Raw genomic sequence first — 20,973 nt, 5'->3', positions numbered from 1 at the left:
GATACAATTGTCATTGGTAAGTTTTTACAGTGTCGAAGTTCCAACGACGCAGTTTTGCCACACACGCCCTCACCGCATTTATGGATTTGTATTTTTGATTGTGCAACGATGCTGACGCTGCTTCCTAAAATACGGATTTCACTTTCTTGTTATCACTGATTCCTTTGAAAGAGGGATCAACTAACATATTTGGTAAATGGAAGCCCTGGTCGTCTGTGCCTCCTTTGCTCTACTTCATCTTGTACGGTTCCGGGTCACATCCTTGAGCTATTGAGTGAGCAAAATGTGAGTGCGGGTGTACAAATTGATTCCTGAGCTGTTCCTCCATCAATGCATGTGTGTCTATATTACTGCGCACGTGCGTTCAGAGATAACGCATGCCATACAAATTTCTTGTGGTTCTTTTAAAAAATAAGAAAAACACTGGTGAGGAAAATTGAGCTGCTGCTTAGGTGGCATTTAATCTGAGCACGTTAACCAGTATAGTCGTGGAGAACTTCTCTTGGCAGTGCAGTGAAAGCTCTGCCACTAAAGCGAAAATTCTCCATACGTGAAAGAAGTAGGTCCCTAAATTATTTAATAATTTGTACATTTCCATACTCCACTACATTCTACTTGATTCTTTATTATGTTAAAATCCTATGAGAATTCGTACATAATATACGATAACTATTGTGTTCTTTATAAAAAGAATTCCTTAGATTTACTAATTTTTTTATTTCTCGGATCCATCAGCATTTTCTGAGCCCCTGTTCAGTAAGTTTTCTTTGCGCCTTTCACGCTCTAAAAACACTTTTATGTAGCGCGTATTGAGCAATAGAAAGCTCTATCGGGAGTTGTTCATGTTGCGCTACAATTTTCTTATTGACACTTTTCATCTGATTTAATTATTTAGAAGTTGGTAAATAATTAAGCCATAGATAATTATGCGCAATGAACAAAACAATCGGAGTATCGCGATGCGACGGCAAACACTATTACTTCGTTTCGGTCAAGCTATGTGGCATTTGCATATTTTTAAAGTTTGCAGAATGGCCGTGGCAGGAAGTGCAGCGAAATGCAACGAGAAACGGACGCAAAACGAGCACAAAAAGCAAACCACCTATTCGAAATGTAGGAGCCCAAGCTCGCCCTCAGGGACCTGGAAGAATAACGAGAACTCCTCGCCAGGGCCAAGAGAGCAGTCGAAGCCAGAGGCTTCCTGGACTAAGCAGCCTCCCCACCTTAGGGTGGTACCGGGCCTCGCTCGGTACACTGTTTCGTATAATAAACGTTTATTTCTCTCTCTCTTTCTTAAGTTACGCCCAACAATCTGTGTAAGACAACTGGGCCACTGCCTTAATGACTGTCTGCACGAGCACGTAAATAGCGTGAAGACAAAAAAGGGAAGTAATCTCGGCATTCCGTCTACAAAATGTGGCTGCTATGAGGTTCTTCAACAGACACGGGTTCTGAGCCAGCAGAGACCAAACAGCACGCGAGATTTTTTAAGCTTTTGCCATGATGCGTAGAGGCGACGCATGCGTTAGGGCTCCTTCGATTATTCTTACTGACAAAGAGTTCAGGTAGCTATACGTCAGTAATATTATAGCGCATTGTAATTTCATTCTAGCGAGTTCACAATTAATCACTTGACGCATGCACAGTTTTAAATGCATCATGATTCCCCCTCCCAACAAACCCTTCTTCAAAGGCATCTTTGCGTATGAGGCCAATGAAAGCAAGTATATAATTTTGCATTAAGCACTTGTCCTGTGTTCCGCCCTTCTTCGTGTTTATTTACCGACGCATTCTTACCACAGCTCGCTTTCATATCATCTTAAGTTGTGTTACGAACAGCCCCCATTGTGCACATAAATATAATATTGATTGTCTACATTAGGTGAAGCCACTTAAATATCTTCAAATAATGAAGTGAAGCGTTTGAAGTGAAGTGCGCCTATAGTGTGCTTGGGCTCGTCGAGCAATCACTAAAACGGAAAGTCGTTTTAATTGTTCAAGCAAGTCTTATTCCTTATCCTTCGGAATGATTTCCTGCAAGATATTGAAACAGGCAGAGATATAAGCTTAAATGAGACCGTGTTTATTCTGTAGAAGATATGGACGGTGCAACCAGTATGTCCGAACGTTAGGTTACCCCCCCTGCCCCCACTACGTCGTATCTTTCGTCTTATTGGTGATCGTCATATTTGTCCATCTCGTGGCACCGCGACATAACCTCCGGCGGCGAAAGCACCGATCAGGCACCTTCTAGCTGGCGGCCGCATGATAGATCTTGAGACGACCCACGTGGATGACCGAGAAGCGTCGGTTGTAGCTACTTTTAAGTCACATCACTGAGCTGACGGACCAGAAGGGCCAGAGTACCGGGAGAGCAGTTTTTCCAAGAGGCCCAGACACCATGAAGGAGTCCAAATGAGGACGAGATCCATTCAGACTGGGATACATAGCGCAAAAAATAACACAGGGACAAGCAGAACACAGGACGAGCGCTAACTTTTAAGGTTGAAAGCTAGCGCTCGTCCTGTGTTCTGCTTGTCCCTGTGTAATTTTTTGCGCTATGTATCCCAGTCTGAATGCATCCCACCAACACGCCCAAACTTCTTCCCTGCTAGAGGACGAGATCGCCAGCAGAGAACTGGACATCACGATGACAGTTGTCATAAAGACACTTGTGTTTGGCCTGCGACTCAGAAAGGCGACGGTGGGGAATCTGGCCTGCCTGCGTGGCTGTAGTTAACGCGTCGCGAGTGTACTCAGACGGGGACTCGAGAGCAGTTGGCAGGAGCGTGCCGAAAGGCAATGTCGGATCACGGCCAAAGAGCAGATAGAAGGGAAGTAGAGAGCGGCGCTGTGGCGTGACGCGTTGTATTCGAACATCACAAATTGAAGCGCGGCGTCCCAGTCACGATGACCTGAGGAGGCATACATCGAGAACATATATGTAAGGGCTCGGTTCAGGCATTAAGCGAGGCCATTCGTTTGAGGGTGGTATGTGGTTGTGAACTTGTGTTTCGTGGTAGAAGAGCGAAGTAGATAGTCAATGACCCGAGATAAAAAGTAGCGGCCCCTGTCTGTGAGAAGCTGGCGAGGAGCTTCGTGGTGTATATAATATATATGATAAGGTCTTGGAGCAGGAAGTCTGCGACATCGGTGCACAACTGGTCGGGATGACTCGTGTTACGGCACAGCGGGTTGAATAATCCGTTGCAACGGCGATGTACTTATTGCCAGTTCTGGAGGTAGGGAAAGGGTCCAACAGGTCGAGGCCCACACGATAAAACGGTCCGGTGGGTATATCAAGTGCCTGGATGGCTCGCAAGCAGCGACATAACGTCGCGTGGCACGGTAGAATCCAGGTCAGAAATATCCTCGCCGGACAAGGTCGAAAGGACAGTGGTTGGGACATCATAGAGTTGCACGAGTACAGTTGCCCGCAGATGAGAAGGAACAACTATTAGCAGTTCATGTCTTTCTGTGCGCATATTTCGGCGGTAGAAGATGCCGTGGAAAACGAGGAACAAGCCGAGCGAGGGGTCTGATGGGTCAGAACTGAGGCGGCTGATCAGGTCGCGCAAGTATGTATGACATGCTTGCTCCTCGCCGATGTTGTGGAAGGGGGGGGGGGGGCATGAACATTCCAGCAGTTGCGTCACTGGAGTTAGGAGTGTCGACGGGGATCCGAGACAAACAATCGGCATCCTCGTGTAGTCTACCGGGCTTGTAAACCACTGTGTAGGTGAATTCTTGAACACCTATAGCCCAGCGACCTAGACGACCTGTTGGATCCTTAAGTGTCGAGAGCCAACAGAGAGCGTGATGGTCCGTAGTAACAGTGCAAAGTCGACCCTATAAGTACGGCCGAAATTTGCTCACTGCCCATACGAGTGCGAGGCACTCGCGCTCAGTAATGGCGTAATTACGTTCCGGGTGTGAAAGCACGTGCCTTGCATACGCAATAACTTTGCCACGCCCACGTTGACATCAAGCTGAGACCACGCCAATTCCATAGCCACTAGCATCTGTACGGACATCTGTTGGGGAAGATGGGTCGAAGTGAGCAAGAATTTGGGAAGTAGTGAGCAGGCTGATAAGGCGCTGGAATGCAGCAGCTTGGTCAGGACCCCATGAAAAGGGGGCGCCTTTCTTCAGAAGTTGCGTCAGAGGCCGAGCAGTGTACGCAAAATTTCTGAAAAATCGACGAAAATAAGAGCATATGCCTACAAAGCTGTGGACGTCTTTGGCACAGGTCGGCACATGAAAATAGTGAACAGCACGAAGTTTTGCGGGATTAGGCGGACGCCAGATGAGCCGACGAGATGACCGAGGATATTAATTTGGCCGCGAAGAAAGTGGCACTTCGAAGAATTTGATTGTAGCCCAGCAGCACGTAAGACGGAAAGAATAGACGAAAGGCGTTCCAAGTGTGGTGCGATGGTCGGCGAGAACATGATGACGTCGTCGATGCAACAAAGGTATATACACCACTTAAAGCTGTGCAAGAGCGTGTTCATCATACGCTCGCAGGTGGCTGGAGCGTTGCACAAGCCGAATGGCGTGACTCGAAACTGATAAAGGCGATCTGGCGTAACAAATGTGGTCTTCGCACGGTCCATGTAATCGACGGCAACCTTCCAGTAACCGGAGCGCAGGTCTATCAATTAAAAATATGTCGCACCGTGTAGGCAATTCAATGCGTCGTCCATTTGTGGCAGCGGATAGACACCCTTCTTTGTTGTTTTGTTTAGATGGTGGTTATCTATGCAAAATCAGCAGGTGTCCTTCTTGTTTACCAAGACAACAGGAGAAGCCCACAGCCTCGACGATGGTTCGGTAATGACCTTGGTAAGCATCTTATCAACCTCGTGTTGTATTACTCGGCGCTCGGCGTGTGACACGCGATAGGGCCGTCTGGGAATAGGTGGTGCATCGCCGGTATGTATGCGACGCGGAACGAGGGAGGTTTGTCCCAAAGACTGACGGTCAAGGTCGAAAATGTCGGAATAAGATGTGAGCAGATGACAAAGATCGTCAGTTTGGGGGGGGGGGGTAAACTCCAGGACCATCATCATGGTAACGTAATCGTGCGCTGGAGGCGACGTGGCGGAATGACAGTTGCAGGCGGCGGAAGAGTTGGAGGAAGACGGAAGAGGCGAAAAGGAAGAAAGGTCGTACTCATGCGACGGCGACAGTGCGGTGAGATAGATCCCTCTGGAGAGTACCTGAGGCGAAAATCTGAAATTCAGGACGGAAGGTAAGTTTTGTTAGCCGATACGGCCACTATACAGCGTGGGGAAACGATACGCCACGCGAAAGTAAGGCACTGCCACTGGGCGCGACGAGATAGTCACCGTCTGGTACACAGGGGTTGGACACATCAGTGATTCAGGTCAGTCTCTGCGGAGATAGGCAAAGTCGGCGCAGCAGAGCTGGATCGGCACTGTGTCGGTAAGGTCGGTAACATCAGGGAAATCAAGTTTTACTACACCAGCCGAGCAGCAAAATATAGCTGAGTGAGCAGATAAAAAATCATGACCAAGGATCACGCTTGGTCACATGGAACAATGCAGATGTGTGGCGACCAGAGACGTGGACACGAGCGGCACACATTCCCAGACCACTGGCAATTTCCCCACCAGCGACTCGTTCGATGCGGGACTCAGCAGGAGTGAGCACTTTCTTGAGCCGCTTCCGGAGATCAGCGCTCTAGATGCATGCGCCAGTGTCTATCAGGGCAGTCACAGGTAGGGCATCAACGTCCACGGCGATGACGTTCTGATCGATCGGCAAGGTGAGAAGAGGATTCGCAGGTCGAGAGTCCAATGCAGCGTCCCCTCCGGGAGCTGGATAAGTCCATTTTCCGGGCATGAGCGTACAGAAGGGTGGGGTGATGAAAAACGACGGGGCAAGGGCGAGCGGCACCAACGACCGTGCGGCGACGGCGAACTGCTCGAGCGTCTGAGGGAGGCAAAAGGGCCGCGGTCATGCTTTGGCGGGTCATTTGGAGCATGAAATGGCTGGCGCTGGTTGTCATTGTGGCGGTAGGAGAACGTGGAGCGTGAAACCGAGGGCTCACGATAACGGGAAAAGCGAGAAATGTGCCTCACGACGCTACAATAAAAGCATATGGGCTTGTCGTGTGGTGTTCGCTATTGGGCCGGATCTCGATAGCGTCGAAACTTTGGTGGAGGTCGATGAAGAGTGGCAGGGCTAACCGGAGGGCGTATGACGGAGTACACGGGTTGAATTCCTGCGTTGGCTAGTTCTTGGCAGTCAACTGCCTGGACAAGGGAAGTTGTCGCTTGCATATCATCAGAAAGGTATCCTCAGGAGGTGTGTGCTGGCCCCTGGAGTTAGATGAGAAGATTTGTGAGCATAACTGTCGGGTCCCATCGGTTGTGTGTAGCGACGCGTTCGTATATGCCAAGCCATTCTTCGATGTCAGCTTTGTCGGTGCCGTTACCAGAGAAGATGCTAGGGTCGAACGGATGGGTCAAGATGACTGACGGTTGCGTTGTCGCGGATACTGACGGCCGGCGTGCGACAGGTGCTGACGCCGTGCGTAATCCAGCGGCCTGGTCGTCGGACAGCATGGTAGGACGGCCAAGGACATGCCCGCCAGGGAGTTTCGTCTTGTGCAATAGCCCGCACCTCCACCAAAAATGAAACGAGCCAAGATATAAGGTTAATTTACTCTGCAGAAGACATGGCCGGTACAACCAGCACGGCCGAACGTTCGGTTAGCCCCACTACGTCGTCTCTTTCGTCTTATCGGTGATCGTCGTCTTTGTCCATCTAGTGGCACAGTGACAATATTTTAAAAAGCTCGTGAATATTTCATCTCCACCACACAAAAATAAGGAGGCCGTTCGGTGAAACGTCAACGATGCGAATGTCACGCTATATGCTAATCTAGTAGAATTAGAAATTGCGCCACTTCGCCACACAACATGCCTTCATGATGTGCTCTGCTGTTTACTCCGCCTATTAAAACCGTATTGCTCTTATATAGTGCTTTATTAATGCCACATTGACCTGCTACGCCACAGATACATTATCGTCGTCCGTTTTCATTGGTCAACAGCGATGCGTCACCAAAACAAGACACCATACGTTAGATTACAGTAACTGTTAGTTGCACCTCGTAGCCTTCACCTATATTTATTGGAGCCACATGGCATGACAGGAAACATTTGAGGGTAATTGATTCTACTGGGCTTGCACATCAAGCATGCTTTCAGGTATCAGCTCTGTGATCATTCGACCTTGTGTATGGGACCACGGTATTTGAGGCAGCGTTCAGAGAAACTGGCGAAGAAGCGAAATATACCCGCTGTAATGGAATACATTTTGTTGTTTACGCGACGTATCCTATATATCAGATGACGTGCACCGCGACATGAGGCTGTCCTACGCGGTGGGTATTCCAATCCTCGGAAGCGTCGCCGATGCGGCTGTCATGTGGCGGATGGAATGGCATAGTTCTTGGAGACCAAGGAGTTCCCTGGAGCTTCTTTTATTTTTGATTTTATATTTGCTGTGGCGCCATAGCCCTTTTCACCAACAGTGGCAGTGGAAACTACAGCCGCCTCTCTCAACATCGGCGCTTTGCGTACGACGACATCAAATTCATCACTACAGATCTGTCGAAGCCGTGAATGTTTTCGCGGCTGCGCTAGCCCCTGTTAGAGCACATCAGGAAAAACTCGCGTGGTCACTCCGGATCGAACACATGAACGACAACTCGTGAACAAAAGAAGGAGGTGCGCTGTTTCACTCGTCCGCTCTATTATGTCCTTCGAAGAAAAGGCGCTCTTCTCGTAGCACCACCCTGTCATGGCAACTGGCGAAACGCAATATATGGCACTCTTGCACTTTCACGTCTGGTTGCCCTTCGGTTGAACAATGGGTGACGTCAGTTTTACTTTTTTCTTGTTTTTATCTCAAAGCCTGGTACCGCTTGCCCTGAGAGACGGCCGCGCGCTTTGACGCAACGCATCGTGTGAAATGGCGGTGGAAAGCCTAGAATTCGCAGCTGGTATCGGCACAGCATTGCCCGCGATAAAGACAACATTACACGTTGATCGATTTTCAGCTATAGCGGAAGACTGCGTAATGTGGAATATAAGGGCTTGCGCAATATTTTAGAATATCCAATACATATGGTCTTGCTTATTCCGTGTAGCATATCTCTCCATCTTACATGTCATCTTTGCTGTGGAGAAAGCAAATGTAACGTCGGCACTGCGCTATTGCGCGGTGTACACCCTTTGAACGATGGGCGGGCCCCACACATGTAGCTGTTCACAATATTCACGCGCAAGTCAACTTTGTTGCTGCTGCCGTCTCAGCTGCAGTTTCAGCGCTTATTGGCACTTTCTCGTTTCTTTTTTTTATTTGCACTGGGAAGCGTGCTGACGAATGACTGCGTCAAGCGCCGCGGAAGGACTAAGCACGGCGATTCATTTCGGGAAAACACGGCCGGGCATCGAAGACCGGCGCCAGTTCGCAACATTGTCATTGATCAGCTGGAAAGACAAACGAGGCCTGGAAAACGAGGTCAAGCCACAAAACCTTGACAAAGTGCGCACGTAGCAACGCTACGCGAAACAGATGCGCAAGACGATGAGTTTTCTTCTTTATATTTCTAGTAATTTTTTTTCCCCCACGAACACTGGTACTTCGAGCCCAAGCGCCATGCTGAGGTCGGAAATAAAAGAGGGACAGTGACCAGCCGAGCGGAAATAAACAAAAGAGCGCTTCGGCCATGAAAATTTCCTGTTCTCTAAATATCTTTGTGCGCGCTTCGGGGGCGTCCACTTTCAATGATCGCGCATTCTCGCGCTGCGCGGTACTTGTCAACCGCCTAGCGCAGCACCATCGTTTATCGCTGACGCTAATGGGCTCGCACTGGCAAGGTTGCGTGCATATTAATTTTCTGGCAATAATTAACGGCACTCACATCTTTCACGTTCTTTTTTCCGAGTGAAATATCAAATGTCCGAGACAGCTTCTAGAAGATGCATTTTATCGAGAAGCATATTACGTCCAGTAACGGTCCAAGTGCACTTAGGCGTTTACAATTATGATCACGGACATGCACTGCTACGACTAAAATAAAATAAAGAAGGAGAAAGGAAGTTTAGCTGTCGAGAAGCCATTGGCGGCTGTTGGTCGCGCTGTGCTGGTAGAAAGAGTTCAATGGAAACAGTAGAATGAAAGAAGGAGCTGTCAGCGCCAACGCACTGAAACACGTTACGACGACCGCCGCGGGTAGCAGAAATAACTTCGGCGATAGCCTATAGCCCCCATGATACGCTTTCAGACATATTCCACTTACCTGCATCACTCCATACGTTGACTCAGTTCATTCCTGTTCGAGCACTTTGCGTGATGCCGCATGCATCGCTCTATCACTTATTTAGGTTCTTTTCTTGCTGTTATTCTAAACACGTTGGAACCAGACTTAAACCAAGCATGCATGCTGTGTTTGCGAGTCACATGCTGGAATCACACAAATAGGAACGCTTCTCTTTACGGCTGGGGTAGTATGCCCCGGGCTCCCGACTGCCCGGTATCCACGACAAACATTTCTTCCATGGGTACCTTAATCATATTGAAGAGCCCCTCACCAGGGCCCCGTCCTAAATTTTGTTTATCCACTAGAAGTTGTAACAGGCCTTTAAGGGATCATCCAAGAAATATAATTGAAGGAGGTGCTGAAGCGCATCGTGCTTGTCGTCTGGCTACTGACTGTATGAGAATGAGCATTTAGGGTATAGCGAGGACGCACCCAGTTTCCTTAGAAATGGCCATTTTCTGGACATTCTAGAGGTGATATTCGACCCGTTCCTAAGTAGTAGCCTTTTTATATGTGTACAATTTCTTGATAATTTAACTTCCAAATTGCGTGCTCCAAAGGCTAACTAACTAGTTATTTAGTTAGCTAATTAGTTACCAGGCTAACTAACTAACCTCTGCTAGAAAGTTCAGTTTCTTACAGCTGAATGCTGAAGACACAAATGAAGAAAAAAATTGAAGTGAACAGGCATCTGAGCCAAGTATCCAGCGCAGCAATCAAAGATCTTACCGCTACGGCCGTTTTCTAACATGCAGCCGATTTGTAATGCTGGTAATAATAACCACTGAGTGCAAACTATTTGATTTCGGTGTTTAGAAAGGCCATAGTTTGCGCACTTTACGTACACTCTAGTCTTCTTATTTATTTATTTATTTATTTATTTATTTATTTATTTATTTAAACAGATACTCTCCGTCCACATCAGGACCAAGACCGGAGTGATAAGAATACAGCGATACAGCGATATATGCCCTATTGTTCAAGATATTCGGACACAAGTGCGGATAACTGCTCACGAGTCCCTGCGTTTACAATGTATGAAAAGAGACAATTGCAGTCACGTGCTGTCGAAAGGAAGAATGAGTATTTGTAGCAATGCTTGTGAAATCGATTTTCCTTAACGTGTCTATCACGTTTATTTTTTATTTACGAATACTGTTGGCCTGTCGGCCGTTACAGCCTGGGTCAAAGCAGCACTTGGACAATCAGTACAATACATGGTATTACAATTATACATATAGCAAAAAAACAAAAAAACAAAAAAAACAAGTTAGTAGCAGTATTTCGGCAATTAGTACAGTACATGAAGGCAGTACATGAATAGTGTTTTAATAGGAGAACATAAGTGAACAAAGAAGATACATAAGCGAAATATAATACATATACTCCCATAAATATGCATATAAACGCAGTGTTAATAAACGAGGTCATACACTCTCCCCTCCCAAAGAAACAAAAAGAAAAAAACACGAATACGTGCGTGCTTCTTTCAATGTTGCCCTAAGTTTTTCTCGAATTCTTCCGCACTGATGCTTTCTCGCGTTAACACCGGTAACTCATTCCATTCTTTAATGGTTCTTGGGAAGAAGGAAAATGCGTAGGCGTTAATGTGTATCTGAGGTATTTGAAAAGTATTATATTTGCTTTTCCGTAGTGTTCTACCTTGTCGTGCTATCAAATACCGTTCGCTATTAATGTTGAATGTGTTTTAGTGAGAAGAAAAAAGAACTTCAACCTAGCTATGCGCCTGCATTCAGCGAGCGTAGGCAAGTGCAGCAATCCGAGCATTTCGGAGACTGAATCTGTGCGAGAATAACGCGATAGGATAAACCTTACTGCTCGGCGTTGAACTCTTTCCAGTCTCTCAATTAGCCCTGACTGATAAGGGTCCCAGATTATGCTGGCGTATTCTAACGTGGGTCGAACGTACGTTAAATAAGCTGTTAGTTTTACTGACTGTGAGGCTAACTGCAATTTCCGTCGTAAGAACCAAAGCTTCCTTTCCGCAGTTTGGCATATATTTGTAACATGGTTGGACCAGCTTAAATTCGCGGATATATGTATGCCTAAGTATTTCAGCACGTCAACCGTGGAAAGCACCGAAGAATTCACTGTGTAAATAAAATCAAAAATATGATTTATTTTATTCGTTATGCGCAATACAACAGTTTTACTCTCATTTATTTTCATTTTCCACTTGGCACACCATTTTCTATAGCCCTAAGAGCGTCACTGAGTAATTTCTGATCTTCTGTGTTATTAATTTCTTTGTATATTAAGCAATCGTCGGCGAAAAGTCGCACCGTGATACCTTCGTCACTTGCTGAGGAAATGTCATTAATATATACTAAAAATAGTACAGGGCCTAACACAGACCCCTGAGGGACACCAGATGTTACGTTCAACGGCTTTGATTTAGTGTGTTCCACTTCTACGTATTGGGTTCTGCCCCGGAGGTACGCGGTTATCCATTTTACTATTTTCGCTTTTATTCCCATATTAGTCAGTTTCGCAATCAATTCTGCATGTACCACTCTGTCGAATGCTTTCGACAGACCAAGACAGATGGCATCTATCTGTTTCCTATTGCTTAATGCACTGGCAAAGTCATGGATTGTTCCAAGAAGCTGTGTTGTTGTGGAAAGGCGCTGTCGGAATCCGTGTTGGTTGGGAAAAAATGAGTTCGCATTTTCGATGTACGTGTAAATTGACTTGGCTACAACATGTTCTAAGAGCTTGCAGCAAACGCAGGTCAGCGATATTGGATGATAATTTTCAATTATCTGTCTATCTCCAGATTTGTGCACAGGTACAACCTTTGCCGTAAGCCAGTCATCAGGGACTCGGCCTTCCGCATGTGACACGTCAAACATAATTTTTAAGTAATGCGCAACCCATTCCGCATACCTGCGCAGAAATGCGTTGGGTATGTCATCAGGGCCTACCGATTTTTTGACGTCAATGTTTAGTAGAAGCACTACAATTCCATCATACGAGACTTCAACGTCTGACATCTCTTCCGAGCGAAGCGATGGGGAGAGTATGGATTCAGTACTGGATTCTGATGGAGCAGAAAACACCGACTGGAAGAACTCATTGCAAGAAGAAGCAATGACTCCAGGATCAGCAACTACAGTGTTATCAATTACAATGCTATGCGACTCGTTGTCCTTTTTCGACATGTGACGCCAAAATTTAGCGGGAGACGACCTCATGAAATCTGTCAATGTTTCTTTGTAATATTTACTTTTGGCTTCAGTAATCATAGAACGCAGTTGTGCAGACAACTCAGTTATTTTTGCGTGGTCTTTGGTTACTTTCCGTCTCTGGCGGCTTATTCGACGTTTTAGTTGGATGATTTCCCTGTTGATCCAAGGGTTCCGTTTAGTTTTCTTTCTTTTACGAATCGGCACAAATTTGCAAATACAATGGAAAATAATATCCTTGAACGACAGCCACACGGTGTTGATATCACTTTGAGAATCAAAATTGTCCAGTGCAAATGACAAGTAGTCAATGATACTTGTGTCATCAGCTTCCGAAAAATTTGGAACAAATGTAACTGCCTCTTTATACTTTGACTTTGTCTCGTTATGTGGTATCTGAACGAAGACAACTTCATGGTCTGAGATACCCTCCTCAACCGACACTTCAAACTGGTCAAAGCGCCCGTCATGAAATACCAGATCCAGGATAGATGGACATTCCCCTGAATTTCGCGTACTTTGATGAACAATTTGTGAAAGGTCATAAGTGAATGCAATGTCAAGGAGCAAATCGCAGTGTGCCTGTTCCCGCAATTCTGTTGCGAATGTATCCCAGTTAATTGCAGGTAAATTGAAGTCCCCGGTTAGGAGTAGTCGGCAGTGGCGCTTTTTGTTTGCTTCTAAGTAACTCTGTATCGACTGCAAGAGGCGAGTTTGCAAGAGGCGAGTTTGGGGGTCGGTAAATTGCACCCAGAAGGACTCGTGACGTTCCAATATTCATTTCACACCAAAGACTTTCTTGTTCTGAGGTACCATTTAGTGTTTTGAAGTCAATATTTTCTTTCATTATTATTGCAACGCCGCCTCCTCGAGACTGTCGATCCCGACGTACTATCTTGTATCCGGGAGGTATTATCTCATTAACTTGAATTTCTGAACGCAACCATGTCTCTGTGATTGTAACAACGTCCGGATCATAATTCACTAAAATGTACTCTAAGCCTGCAGTCTTATTCACGATACTTCTAGCGTTAAAGTTAACTAGACGAAATTCATGATGCCCTCTCTGTTTCGGTCAGTCCTCGCTTACAGCTGATAGAGTACTCTTATTACGCCTGAGCTTGACTCGACAGTTTTTTTCGTCGTCCCAACTGTACATATCACCATCGATGAACATTTTATCATAGTCAAGACGCACGCGCTTTCTTTATTTTCGTTCATCCTGCGCAGAATTCCAAAGAAGCTTGCGTTTGGTAACTGTTTCCTTGCTGTAGTTATCAGCAATGGATATGCCAGTTCCCTTTATTTTTTGCAGTTTTTGTAAACTTTTGACTTTTATCTGGAATCGTACAGCTTTAGAATAACAGGTCATGGCTGTTTGCTCTGCCGTTTCTCGATCCTATGTATTCGTTCAACTGTGTGCAGAGATACGTTCAGCTGTTTGTGAAATAAATCGGTAAGCACTTTTGTAGATAGTTCTTCTGTTGTTTCTTTTTCGCCCTCCAGAATTCCAAAAACCATGAGGTTATTTCGTCTGCTTCTGTCTTCCAAAGACACCAGCCTATCGTGCAGCGTTTTTACAGACGCGTTCAGGGTTTTGTTTGTCTTAGTTAACTCAGCTATCACTTTGGCTTGGTCCCTCACAGCCTGCACTGTCTTATCAACTTCTTTTATTCTCTCGCTCAAGGCGGCTAAATCCGTTTTGATCGCTTGTCGCCCGTCAAGCAAGCAATTCTTTCAAGAGCGTTGTTGTGTTAGGACCCGGATTCGTCTCAATGTCACCATGCAGATAACAACAGACACAGAGAAGCGAATGACAAATAAAGCACTTTTGGGCACGGCTGCACTACAATGAAGCGATTATCATTCTTGTAGCCATAATACGAATAGAAACCAACCTGTTCAAGCAACAGAAGACGAGTTACAGGTGACATGGCTTCTGCGGTGCCACCGTGCCCACTGACGCAGGCTGCTGAATCCGCTGCCTTTATAGGACAGGACGAAGTTCCCGTGATGCTTCCATAGTATCTGGTGCCGAGGGTGTCGCTGACAGGCACTTCCCAGTCGAAGACGGCCATATCAGGAACGGATCCAACGATGCACGTGTTGTATGCGTTCTCATGGCAAGATGCGCAGATCAACAGCACCTCTTCAAGGAACAGAAGACGAGTTACAGGTGATATGGCTTCTGCGGTGCCACCCTGCCCACCGTGCCCACTATGCGGGTCTTAGATTCATTTCAGTAACAGACTTGTCAACAAGTAGCATCTCATTAATGATTAAATAGAAAAAGCGAAGTCGTTTTTCCTTCCTCCTTACATTAAGTAGGGGCAGGTTTGCCCTCACGTAAAGTGGTGTTATGGCGTCTTGCCGAGGGTATCGGGAATAAATAAACCGCAATGCACGTCTTGGAACTTCCTCCAGTTTTGACAGTGAATCTTTCAAATACGGATGCCACACTTCACATGCATATTCTAATATTGGGCGCACGAGCACTTTATAAGCAGTCAATTTTGTGGTTGGAGAAGCGAGTTTAAGGACACGTCGAATATAACCTAATCTCTGGTTGGCTTTCCCTACTACATTTTTAATGTGTGGTGTTCAACTAAGGTCAGATCTTATTAAAATTCCCAGATATTTGTACTCGGTTACGCGATGAAGCGGTTCACCTTGTAGAGTGTACGTGAATGACAGAGGTTTATGTTTGTGGGTGATGGTCATACATACAGTCTTTGTTGGGTTAAGATACATCTGCCACGTGTCGCGCCATTGGTTCACTTTTCCTAAGAAGTTATTTAAAAGTATATGGTAACTAATAGATTTCACTTCTTTTTATATGACACACTCATCTGCGAATAACCTCGCTGTTACTGTGGCCGATTCTTTTATTAGGTGGTTAATGTACACCAGGAATAACATAGGCCCAAGAACTGAACCTTGAGGCACGCGTGATCTTACGTCATAGACCCCGAACCTATTTTCATCAATACTGACGAACTGTCAGCGATGAGTAAGAAAGTCATCCACCCATTTAACTACACCTGTATCAACTAAAATAGCCGTTAATTTAATTAACAGTTTTCTATGACTAACCTTATCAAAGGCCTTTTTGAAGTCTAGAAAGATCAGATCTATTTGTCCCTTGCCATCAGTAACATTACTGAAATCGTGAGCACTTTCTAGTAATTGTGTTATGGTTGACAAGCCCTCGCGAAACCCATGTTGATAGTTACTATGAATTTTGTTCTGTGACAAACACCTTCATTTACCTATAACGTATTTAATGCCTACAGCGACTTATAAACGTCATCTTCGTTGGAAAAACAAGCTCTCAGCAGTGCTTGCCCTAATTGACAATGAAGTGAGCCGCTGCGCATACATTGAAGGGGGTTCTCGGAGTGAGACGGGGGGGGGGGGGTCTGCACCGCTTATAGGAACGACTAAATGTGATGTAAGTGGCGTGACGGTCAGCAAGAAGGTGCGGTGTCATGCTAAACCGTACCACCACTGACATATTCAAAAAAGCTGCGGAGAAATCTGAGGATGCGGCTCATTGCTGCATTGCAGATTCTAGCACCTCCCACCCACCTCCTATAGCCAGTAGCCACCAGGATAAATTAAGAAAGCCAAAAAAAATGGAGTTGTCTCAGCTTAAAATAAAGTCAAAGAAGCCAGCATGTCACCGCTGACAGATTTATCAACGTGCAATGCGAACAACTAAGGTGCGTGTATTCCTTTGCAACCTACACCCTTTCCTAACATGAATGCTGCGTCCTCGTGAGGACATTTCGCTCTTTCCTTACAAAAGTCGCTGTACATATTCCTCACCATTTTCAGACATCAAGTGACGACGTGATGCCACATACCATTGACGCTGGTGCTGGATTTTTTATTGTTTCGGGAAAGTATATGTAGAGGACTGCCAAAGAAAAAGTCTCTGGCGGACAGGGCACCCATGGAGCCGTAAAGAAACATATTGCCATGGCGCACTCAAGTACTGTGGCAACAAGATTTTGGAGCCAAGTCGCCAGAAAAAGAAAGAATCAGGAGTGATCCCTTGGGCCTTATGGTTTCTCTCTTTTATTATAATTTTTTTTCTTTTGCGAGAAGCAGCAAGGCGCTCACGAGCCGATGTGTGGTGAGGTGCCTTGAGCGCGCCTACACTCCTATTCAGCCCACCCTTGTGATTTGAAGGGCCAGAAACCTGCGACAGCTGCGCCCAGCCACGCACGCAACAACGTTTTTTTTTTCTCGTTTTGCGTCTTGCGTGTACGTTCTACACGAACTACTTTCCCCAGTTTCTTTCTGGTTTCAGCAACTCGTGCTTTACTGCCTACTTCGCTCCTTTTTGCTACGTTCCTTTAGTCCTTACAGTGCTTACGCGCCTGTGTGCCTGAAAAATTGTGCGTCATATTTCGTTCCTTAAGCGAAACGGTAGTAAACTTAAAGCGGAGTTTTTTGAGGCAGGTTAAAGTATTAGCGCTTGAATCTCGATTTCACAAGCAAGCGGCCTTAGTGCGCAAGTTTCAACATCATAACTAAATTGCTGGTAGGACTTTATATATATATATATATATATATATATATATATATATACACATGAGAAGGAAGGGTGTTAACCAAGGGGCCCGATCTTTATTAGTCATATTATAAGAAGCCAACAAACACTGACACCAAGGGCAACATAGGGAAAATTAGTTGTGCTTAATAAATGAAACAATGAAACGATAAATTAATGGAAATTAAAGTGGATGCGAAAACAACTTGCCGCAAGTGGGAAGTGCCCGAATGGTGGTATAGCGTGTCGCGTAATCAATAGCATGTTACCGGAGCTGGACACGGGGTAAGGGCCAAGGAGATCCAAACCCACGCGAAAGAATGGCTCAGGTGGAATGTTGATTGGCTGGTAAGTACCCGCAGGAAACATTGCTGGCGTTTTCCGATGTTGACAGTGCTTGCAAGTAACTGCATAGCGCCGAATGGACCGTGTGAGGCCGGACCAGTAAAAGAGGTGGCGCACGTGGTCGTAAGTACGAGCAACCCCAAAGTGTCCGGTAGTTCAGCCGTCATGAAGCTCCTGAAGCACCGTTGAGCGGAGGTGTTAAAGAACGACCAAGAGAAAGGGAGGATCGTCTCGATGAAAACTGAGTCGGTATAATACCCGGTCGTTGAGGACGAACCACGGTAACTATGGATCAGTAGAAGCAGATTTCATTTGGTCAATGAACGTCCTCAAAGTAGCGTCACGGCATTCCTCGTTTGCCATGTCCAAAAGCTGGGAAATGGAAAGAGCACTTGCGGAAGCGTCCGTGTCGGCGTTTGCGGGCGTCACTGAGCCATCGTCAAGTCTCTGGGCGTCACCTGTCGTGCTGGACAAAAAAAAAGCCCGGCGAATGTAGGTTCTGCATCGATTACTCTGCACCTCCTTCAAAATGTCACGGGTATGAATTTAAACTATTTACACAATGTATTTACGAGGCGTACATAAGCAGCAGCTGAGAATCCCGAGATACTGATGCAACTTCGTCGTCTTCACCGTCGACGACATCGTCCTCTTTTCACACCGTGACAATATGATTAATAAAAATCAGGCTCCTCGGTTAACCCCATTTCTTTTCGTCCTCACTTTTTTGTGAGTGATACTATCAGTGATATTCCCGGGATAACTTTTCACCCGCCAATGTTGGCCCCGTGTCGGGACCGTAAGCCGAAGAAAACATTCTTTCGGCGCCTCAGACTCAGACAAAACTGTAGGCTCCTGTGCGGCTCTAAGAAACCCCACGCCAAACCGCGCGCGGTTGCACACCCATAAAAAGTAATGGTGGCCGCGCATCTGGTTGGCGTCGCGCCATCCTCCACTGCCAGTGTCCAGACTCGAACCACGCACACTACACGGTCACCCGCAACAGCACCGCTGGGGAAGTCAGACGCGCAACGGTGTCGTTTGTCGCCCTTTAGGGGAATCTCAACTTGTGAATCCATTCCCACCCACCCGCTGGCCGCGCGCGAGGAGGATGCCTGCGGCGGTTCCAAGAAAGCGCACCGCAAAGGTGATTCGAGGCCCCCTTTTCACTGTCAATTGCGACCGCTACTGTGGCGCCGGTGGTCTTCTCCGCTCCCCGAGCTCTGCGGCAGTGCAGGCAGCATGCTTACTTTGCTTGCGTGCAAGATCCCTCCATGTGTCCACTGTTGACGGTCATTACTCAAGTGCGCGCAACGAGGTCGTGGAGGCGCAAGCCCACTACCCAGATGGCCCGCCCCGTGCTTTTCGGATTGCTTTATTGCTGCCCGTGGCGGTGGGTTTACATATAGGCTTTTCGGAGGCGTTCGGTACATGAACGCACTGGCACCTCCACCAGATGTCACATAGTAGTGACGGCGAATAATACAGCGGTAAAACTGTGGTTGACGAAACTAACTTTTGATTGGGCGAACTTGTGCCCCCAAAAGGAGGTTACACTCACAGCGCAGCAATAACGGCGAACACGGTCGGCGATCGTCGAAAATCTGATCAGCGGTTCAAGCGCGTTGGCTTTTGTACATCAGCCATCGAAGGTTCCGAAGTAATCGCTGGTGCCCGCGTGTCTTCCAGAAAGTTTTGTACCATTCGTGTCGCGCATGCATGCATTTAGATTACACAAGTGTCTGTGACAACAGAAAGCGGATAGAACCATCGATAACATTCCAGAAACTTCCGATACATGCAGGCGGGTTCTGCCTTGAGCGATAATATTTTTTTAATCGATGAAACGCGGTCCCCCGATAAACAAGTACACCTGTCACTATACACATCGTGTGAAGAATGTCGCAGCTTCGTCACAAAGGTGAAGCATCGATTGCGATAGAAAATTAGGAGAGAGCCATAAGAAGTAAGGATAGAACTTTTTCAGCCGCATCGAATTATAAACATTCGCTCGCTAACTAAATTACCAACCGTAGTGTGCGCGCCCAAAGAGAACATGAAAACCGCGGTCACTCGCTGTTGAAACCATGGAATGGGCAAGCGTAGCAGCAGCAGCGAGTGAAGTGACGCATGTGCTGTTTATTGCTTCTATGCATGCCGATCGCCGAGAAAACACAGCATGCACAAATGTGCGAGCCGTCGATACACCTATAATCTGCTTCCAACGCAGATCGCTCTCAATATATGGCCACGAGCCTGCATGCACCCTCACATACGCACTTGCGGCCACAGTAGAACACCGCCCCCCTCCCTCCCTTCCCCCCGGTGCCTCGCGCGCGACGGAAGGCCGTGCGCTTCTTTCTCACTAAATATTCTTTCGCGCGGGTGGGCTTTAAGCAGCGATCGTAGGCTCCACTTGCACGCTTTCACTCACACGTACAACTTAGGACGCACAGCAACGGTGTTATCGCCCTTAGATTTTATATGGAACATCACGGGGGGGTGGGCGACAGCGACGGCAGAAATACACCTGGAGTCCTCATATACAGACGTGGAAGGTCGTCTGCTGACCATATTGCTATCGCAATAAAAGCTCTATTGTCGAAGTCATGGTCAGCAAGGAAGGTATTCTGTAGGAGTCCACTCATTGGACTGTCCATTTCGGCTGCTGCTGATTGGTATGAGCTCCTCGTTCATACAGCTGCATCCAATCAGCAGCGGCCAAAATGGACAGCCCACTAGGTGGACTCTTACAGAACATCCCCCTAGGCGTCCTTCCAAGCCTCTGCTGAGCCTCTATGCTGCCTCAAAGGTTCGCAATATATATATATATATATATATATATATATATATATATATATATATATATATATATATATATATATATATATATATATATATATATATATATATATATGTGTGTGTGTGTGTGTTTGTGTGTTCGGAGGATGAAGTGCGCTAAGTAGTAACTGGGCAACAATTGAAACTACAAAGCAAACGAAGCTAGAATGAGGAAGCCCAGTGCTATACCTGGAATTCAGAATTTTGTATGGAACATCATGGCGACAGCGACAGCGGAAATACACCTGGAGTGATCATAATATTGCTATCGCAATGACAGCTCCATTGACGAAGTCATCGTCAGCAGGGGTCCTTCTACATCTCTACCTAACCTCGATGCTGATGCGTGGGCCTCAAAGGTGCGGCGTATAAACGTTCGCAATATATATATATATATATATATATATATATATATATATATATATATATATATATATATATATATGTATATATATATATATATCTATAGAGAGAGAGAGAGAGAGAGAGAGAACTGAAGGTGGCCGGCCAATAGCAAACAGCACTCATGAACAAGGGCCTCGTGAACTCAACCCCTAGTTTTTGTTGTCACTCGAAGGTTCAATAGGTACTTTTGCTAGTAAAGACAACTTTTACCTGGTGTTTTCTTTATAAGAAAAAGTCAAGTTTCTTGCATTGCAGAA

At 46.3% G+C, this 20,973-nt stretch overlaps 1 protein-coding gene across 12 annotated transcripts in view; it reads right to left on the bottom strand.

Annotated features, from left to right (window-relative positions):
- The window catches only part of LOC135903595 (uncharacterized), a 1,541,440-nt gene that overhangs the window by 916,554 nt on the left and 603,913 nt on the right, over nucleotides 1-20,973 (bottom strand). For 2 of the 12 annotated variants that reach the window (XM_070532125.1, XM_070532128.1), the window contains one exon: nucleotides 14,466-14,716. The exons of the other annotated variants lie outside the window; for them this stretch is intronic. The gene's annotated coding sequence lies outside the window, so the exon portion shown is untranslated. The remainder of the gene's footprint in view (nucleotides 1-14,465; nucleotides 14,717-20,973) is intronic. 12 annotated transcript variants of the gene reach the window in all.

This window comes from Dermacentor albipictus, chromosome 1, assembly GCF_038994185.2.
Source record: "Dermacentor albipictus isolate Rhodes 1998 colony chromosome 1, USDA_Dalb.pri_finalv2, whole genome shotgun sequence".
NCBI classification, from domain to species: domain Eukaryota; kingdom Metazoa; phylum Arthropoda; class Arachnida; order Ixodida; family Ixodidae; genus Dermacentor; species Dermacentor albipictus.
Note: the sequence above shows the minus strand (reverse complement) of the source record. Positions and strands in the feature narration are given on the sequence as shown.